We start from the raw sequence: 7,905 nt of genomic DNA on the forward strand, positions 1-7,905 counted from the left end.
GACGTCCTTGGTGGGGGAGGTGACACCAACCCTGGTGACACCCCTTTACCAGACCTGTCTTCCAAGGCACCTCTGGGTGGGTTAGAACCACCACCAACCTTTTAGCTAGTAGTCGAGCATTTAACTGTTAATGCCACTCAGGGACTTCTTCATGGGGTTAGAGATGTTGTTTGTTTACAGGCGTATCCCCAGGCCTAGAAGAGCAGCAGCTAGCACTGTAATAAATATTTGCTGAATGAATTAATGAAAGAAAGAAAGTTCCTGCTATGGTGGAGTGCCCAGAGCTGCCCCTTGCTTGTGAAATGATGATTGCTCAAATTCTGTTCCTAAGTTCCTGGCAGTGTCTGAGAAATGCAAAGAGAAAGCAGAATTAGTGAGCTCCTAAGTATGAGCAGCCCAGGGAACAGAAATAGCCTGTCCTCCCTCCCTGCCAGTCTCCCTCTGGTTGTTCTCTCTTTCTCTTCAAGGTTGCCTCTGATATTCATTTGACCTGACTTCTCCTGTAGAGTGTGCGGGTGATGACAAGCAGCCGTGCCCTTGTCTGCCTTGGAGGAGATGGCTGAGACTTTCCCTCTGGAGAGCCCTACGTCCAGCATGAGTAGTAACCCAGTTTATTGGCTCAGAGTGCAGAGAGTTGTGTTCTTATTGCTGCTGTCAGAAGCAGCGAGCACAAGGTCTCTGTGCTAGCTGTGGACAGTAAGGAAGAAAAGCTGAGTGACAAGCATAGCGCCGGGCAGCAGATCTGTCCTCTGGGTCCTTCTCTCCTGGGCCAGATCCCAGGCATTCCAGCAAAATCCTTGCATGATCTGAAGCTCCTGGAAATGGCCCATTAAGGATGATTCCCTGCCCGGAAAATAATTAGTACATTAAAAGGGCAGCGTCTCCTCTCACTGTCTGGGTTTCCTGCAGCTCACCCTGTACCCACTGGTTTTACTCTGGGTTATGCAATGTGAGGATACAGACAGGAAGCTCTCTGATGATTCTGAGAAGAGGGATCACAGCAGTGCTATAGAAAGAGGCCGGAACCAAAGCCAGCTAGCAGTTATAATACTAAATGCCTATGAGAGGCCAGGCGCTTTACGTATTATATGGTATGTGAACACAGTGATGAGCCACCCATCTCCCCCTACAAGAGGACTTGCTGCTGCAGCTGCTGGGAGGGCTGCTGACAGACAGCCTTCACTCGTCAGCCTCTTTGGGACTCAGCTGTGGAGAGTGGCCTTGTCCAAGGTTATGCCCTTCCCCCAGGTCAGCACCATTCCCAAGCTCATGGCCTTCTCTGAGTGGCCTCCCACCAATGACTGATCAAGGTGAATCTGTAAAAGTCAGCCTAGCCTGCAGCAAGGAGTTGCTGTAATCCTAACCCTAACCCTCATACTAACTAATCCTAACCCTGACTCTTACCCTAATCGTAGCCTTCACACTAACTTTAGCCCTGACCATGAACTTAGCCCTAGTCCTAGCCCTAACCCTAACCCTCGTTGTTGTTGTTATCCCCGACTCAGGGTAACCCCGAGTACAGTGGATCGGACCATTGTGTTCCATGGGGTTTTCACTGTCTGGTTTCTGGAAGTAGATCTTCAGGCCTTTCTTCCTAGTCTGTCTTAGTCTGGAAGCTCCACTGAAACCAGTTCAGCATCACAGCAACACACAAGCCTCCACTGACAGATGGGTGGTGGCAGTGCTTGAGGTGCATTGGCTGGGAACCCAACCCAGGTCTCCTGCCTGGAAGGTAAGAGTTCTACACCGAACCACCCCTCTCCCTATGTATTCCTGTGTTGTTGTTGTGTGCTGTCAAGTTGATTCGGACTCATAGTGACTCTATATGACAGAGTGGAACTACCTCATAGGGTTTCCTAGCCTGTAATCGTTATGGGAGTAGATCTCTAGGATTTTTCTCCCTCAGGGCCATTGGTGGATTCAAACTGCCAACCTTTTGGTGAGCAGCCAAGCACTTAACTATTGCACCAACAGGACTTCTGTGTATTGCTATAAAAACCCGTTGCCATCGAGTTGATTGTGACTCATAGTGACCGTATAGAACAGAGTAGAACTGCCCCATAGGGTTTCCAAGGAGCACCTGGTGGATTCGAACTGCTGACCTTTTGGTTAGCAGCTGTAGTTCTTTAACCACTGTGCCACCAGGGCTTCTATAGTAACTGAAAATAGAAGGGAATAACTTGTTATTTTCAAACTGCTGAACTGTTTTCTTGAGTTATGACACTACTTTTAACCTAGACCATAGGGGTCATGGTTTCCCAGCTGGGTTACGATTACAGCACAATTAGAATAACCTTCTAAGTGAAGTATTATTATTCCCATTTTATAAATGAAGTAACTGAGGCTTACAAAGACTGCATTCTAGGCTCTGCTTTGGTTCTATGTGACCTTGAGCTATTCACTTAACCTTTGGAACCTTGTGACTTAAATACAAATCTTATATGCTAAAAATTTAAGAAAAGGAACTATACATTGGAGTCATTTCTAATCCTAAGATTTCCAGTTTCTTACAGAATTGATCATTTTAAAAGTGCTCTCTTCCCATATTAATTGTGGTATGATGATACGAAGTTAACTAGGTAATAGGAAGATCAGTTCCACTACCCTAAGCCATGTCTGTATTATATCCTTAGATCATCCCTAGTGCCTTGTGAAATATGCAGAGGATGTTCTATTTCCCCAGTTTGTATTTGAGGGAACTGAGGCTCAGAGAAATTAAATGATTGGTTCAAGGGTATCGCCACTCAATTTTGGATCCAGGACACAGACTCAGGTTTCCTGATACCTCTTCTAGTGCTTATCCCATACTATACACCAATTCCCTTTAGCCTGATGCCCTTGTATTAGTTATCTATTATATTACTGCATAACAAGTTACCCCAAAACTCGATGGCTTAAAATAACAAACACTTGTAATTTCACATAGTTTCTGGGGGTCAGGAAGAGGCTTAGCTGGATGGTTTTGGCTCTGGGTCTCTCATGAAGTTGCAGTCAAGATGTTGGCAGGAGCTGCAGTCATGAAAGCTTGACTGAGACTAGAGGATCCTCTTCCAAGATGGCGCACTCTCAGAGCTGTTGACTAGAAGCCTTCGTTCCTCACGGGCTATTGACAGGAAGCCTCAATTCCTTGCATCATGAGATTTTTTCCATAGTTCTGCTCAGGGGTTCTCCCAACATGGCAGCTGACTTCCCCGCAAAATGAGCGATCCAAGAGGGAGAGCAAGAGGAAGTCACACGCCATGGCTTCTGCCATAGTCTGTTCATTAGAAGTGATTCACCAAGTCCAGCCCATATTCAAGAGGAGAGGAATGAAGCTCCAGTTCTTGAAAGCAGGGTTATCAAAGAATTTATGGACATATTTTAAAACCACCAGAATCCTGCACTTTGGGTAGCTTAAAAATTTTCCATTAATATGTGTACTAATTGTTTAATGAGAAACTATTTGTTCTGCAAACCTTCATCTAAGGTACAAAAAAAAAAAAAAAAAAAGAAGAAGAATTATCTATGTGAGCTCAAATTGACAACAGCAACTCAAAAGGTTTGTTGGGAGGCTTAGGGGACAGTGAGTTGAAGATAATGGTGATGGAATAATTTGGAAAAGGATAGTGAGAATAGTAGGACAGCTGGAAGAATGTAATCGATGTCACTGAATTGTACATGTAGAAACTTTTGAAATGGTGTAACTTTGGCTATGTATATTTTCACAAAAAAAAAGGTCCTCAAGGGTGAGAAGGGAGAGTGTTGACACATCGTGGGATTCTTAACCAATGTCATAAAACACTATGTGCACTGACTGTTTAATGAGAAACGATTTGTTCTGTAAACCTCCATCTAAAGTACAATAAAAAAAATTTTTTAAAAACTTTCTATTATAAGCATGGGCAGTATTATTTCCCTAGGAGACTCCAGCTAGAATAATGAACCAGTCTACCAAAACTTTACATGAGCAGTTTATTAAGGTAGCTTCTAAAAGAGCCCTTTATTCCTCGGCCAGGCTGGGTTTCTAGAGAATTCAGATAATACCATAATAATAATATAACAGTGGAGGGCATCTATAGTCTTTGCCTGCTCATTCCCCTTTCTTCTAATTCTACTTTGGGGAACTCCCAATCACCTGTCTCAGTCTATGTGGAATAGTGATTTGAATCCAATCCCTTCAGTTCCAAAGGTGGGCATGTGACCCAGGCCAGGAATCAGCATATTGCATTATTCCGTCCACAGTGATGGTTCTGGAACAGGTGCATAAACCCTGTGGGTTCAGTGAGAGTTGATCCCCAAATTTTGTTGAAGCTATTGGGATTGATTTTCTTTCTGTGGCGTTTGCTAAGCTCTTTCTGTCATATGGGGAGAGTTTGCCTGAAAATGAAGCCAGCACAGAGGAAATGGCTCCAAGAGATGAAGAGAGAGAGAAGAGATCCTTGGTGGTATCATTGTTTGCAACTAGACAATCCGTCTGTGATTCAGGCTAGCTCTTTCCTTGGACTTTTCAAGCCAAACCAAAACCAAACCAAACCTGTTGCTGTCGAGTCGATTCCAACTCATAGTGACCCTATATGACAGAGCAGAACTGCCCCGTGTGTTCCCAAGGAGCGGCTGGTGGATTCAGACTGCCAACCTTTTGGTTAGCAGCCAAACTCTTAACCACTGAGCCACCTGGGCTCCAAAAAATATGGAAAGCTTCACGAATTTCAAGCCACAAGCCAATAAAATCCGTATTTTTTAAACTCTAGTTGCAACTAAAAAAAGACCTCATATACTATTAACAATAATAATATCTACTACTTATTGAGTATTTATTACATGCCAGGACATGTGCTAAGAGCTTATTATCATCTCATTTATTTCGTAAAATAATAACATTTTGAGGGAGATACTGTAATTTTCGTTTACAGATAAGGGTCAAGGGGGGTGAGAGATTTGCCGTCAGTCATCCTTCTAAGGAATAGAGAAGTTGGCGTTTGAACCAGGGTCTGTGTGACTAGATAGCCACTATTGACAATGTCCCACCCTTACTGGAGAATTTTTTTTAATTTCCCATTATTGAGTCAATTGGGTAGGTAAGTGTAGTAGTTATTACCAATTACAAAATCCTTGCCACCGTACCAGTAAGCAACATCATGATAAAACCAAGAAAAACAAACCCACTGTTGTCGAGTCAATTCCGGTTCACGACCCTGTAGGACAAGGTAGAACTGCCCCATAGGGCTTCCAAGGCTGTAAATCTTTATGAAAGCAGACTGCCACGTCTTTCTCCCACAGAGCGGCTGGTGGGTTAGAACCACCAGGCCTCATGATAAACGGAGAAAATGCTGAAGTTATCAAGGATTTCATTTTACTTGGATCCACAATTAATGCCCATGGAAGCAGCAGTCAAGAAATCAAATGACGTATTGCATTGGGTAAATCTGCTTCAAAATACGTTTTTAAAATGTTAGAAAGCAAATATGTCTCCTTGAGGACAAAGGTGCGCCTCACCCGAGCCATGGTATTTTCAGTCACCTCATATGAATGTGAAGGCTGGACAATGAATAAGGAAGATGGAAGAAGAATAGATGCCTTTGAATTATGGTGTTGGCAAAGAATATTGACCATACCATGGACTGCCAGAAGAACGAACAAATCTGTCTTGGAAGAAATACAGCCAGAATGCTCCTTAGAAGCAAGGATGGCAAGACTTTGTCTTACGTACTTTGGGCATGTTATCAGGAAGGACTCGTCCCTGGAGAAGGACATCATGCTTGGTAAAGTGGAGGGTCAGCAAAAAAGAGGAAGACCCTCAAGGAGATGGATTGACACAGTGATTGCAACAATGGGCTCAAACATAGCAACGATTGTGAGGATGGCACAAGACTGGACAGTGTTTTGTTCTATTGTACATAGGGTCGCTATGAGTCGGAACTGACTCAACAGCACCTAACAACAATAACACTCAGAGACTAGACCTGAGTGTGGTGTAAATGTTTTGTGTTTGACTACTAACCTAAAGGTTTGTGGTTCATATCCACCTAGCAGTGCCAGACAAGAAAGGCCTGATTGATGAACTACTTCCGTAAAGATTACAGCTAAGAAAACCCTGTGGATCAGTTCTAAACTGTAACACATGACGTCTCCATGAGTTGGAGTTGACTCTAGGGTAGTGGGTTTGATTTTTTGGTTTACTCAGAGACTGGGGCTATACTAAATATACATACATTGTCTCATCTAGTGCTCACATTGACTCTAGGATGGAAATACTACCATGCTATGGATGGGGAAACTGAGGCTCAAAACCATTAAGCAGCTTGTTCAAGTTTATATAGTTAATAAGTGAGGCAGCTGGGTTTTGACCAGATATATGTGACCAGAGTCCACACATATTTAATTCCAGCGAAGATTCAATAATTAATGGAGTCCAAGTATTTTAGAAAGAACTGTTGTTGTTTTTAGGTGCTGTCAGGTCGGTTCCAACTCATAGTGACCCTGTGTACTACAGAATGAAATACTGCCTGGTCCTGCACCATCCTCACTTTCATTGTTATACATGAGCCCGGTGTTGCAGCCACTGTGTCAGTTCTTCTCGTTGAGGGGCTCCCTCATTTTTGCTGACCCGTTGCTTTACCAAGCATGATGTCCTTGTCCAGGGACTGGTCCCTCCTGATAACATACCTAAAGTATGTGAGACGAAGTCTCGCCATCCTCTCTTCTAAGGAGCATTCTGGCTGTACTTCTTCCAAGACAGATTTGTTCATTCCTTTGGCAGTCCTTGGTATATTCAATATTCTTCACCAACACCATATTTCAAAGGCATCAATTCTTCATGGGTCTTCCTTATTCACTGTCCAGCTTTCACATGCATAGACTACCAGGATCCAACTCAGAGTGTGATTTTTAGGTATTTCCTCTCCTTCTATTAAGGCAACCAGCTCATCTTGGTTTTCTCAGGATTTTCCCAGTTTTAAAACCGCACCTTCCACAAACCAAAAGTAACCCATTGCCATCAAGTCGATTCCAACTCTTAGTGACCATGTAGGATTGAGTAGAACTGCCCCATACAGTTCCAGGGAGCACTTGGTGGATTCAGACTGCCATCGTTTTGGTGAGCAGCCGTAGCTCTTAACCACTACGCCACCAGGGTTTCCTACCTTCTACAGGCAGTGGCAAATGGGAGAACTAGGACATTTGTTCTTGGTTGGTAGATAGAAAAGGGAACTGAGGCCTGGGGACTTCTTGCCACCTGACCCCCAGAGAGAGCAGAACTTCTGTCAGTATTCCTGGGAAAGTAAGGGACCAGAAGAAGCCTGACCTCCTTAGCAGGGTATTGCTGACTCAGGTCCATGGAATGAACTTGGAAGGCTAAACCTGGGGATATTTCAGCGCGTTTGAAGATGCTCTGAACATCTGCTACCATATGCCATAAGCCAAAAGACACGCTTGCTTTCTCAACACTTTCAGTCCTGGCAGTCCGTGGCCTGTGTCAGTAAACGCACCTCACAAGGTGAGAACCTTCTTTGAGGAGATGCGGGTGGTAGACAAACTGCAAGTCATGGAGTCAGAGACTTAGGTTTGTATCCCAGCTCTGCCTTGGTCTCCCTCATCTTTTTTAACAGAGGCAAATTTTATTCTTTATTTTTAGTTTCAAAAATAATGTTTTTTTCAAGAATATTTTTAAAAAATGTTATTGTGCTTTAGGTGACAGTTTACAGTGCACATTAGTTTCTCATTCAAAAATTTATACGCAAGGACCACGTAAACCAGAGACTTCATCAGCCTGAGACCAGAAGAACTAAACGGTGCCCAGCTACCACCAATGACCGCCCTGACAGGGAACTCAACAGAGAGTCCCTGATGGAGCAGGAGAAAGGTGGGGTGCAGAACTCAAATTCTAGTAAAAAGACCAGGCTTAATGGTCTGACTGAGACTGGAGGA

This window comes from Trichechus manatus, unplaced genomic scaffold, assembly GCF_000243295.1.
Source record: "Trichechus manatus latirostris isolate Lorelei unplaced genomic scaffold, TriManLat1.0 scaffold00001, whole genome shotgun sequence".
In the NCBI taxonomy this organism is placed as follows: Eukaryota; Metazoa; Chordata; class Mammalia; order Sirenia; family Trichechidae; genus Trichechus; species Trichechus manatus.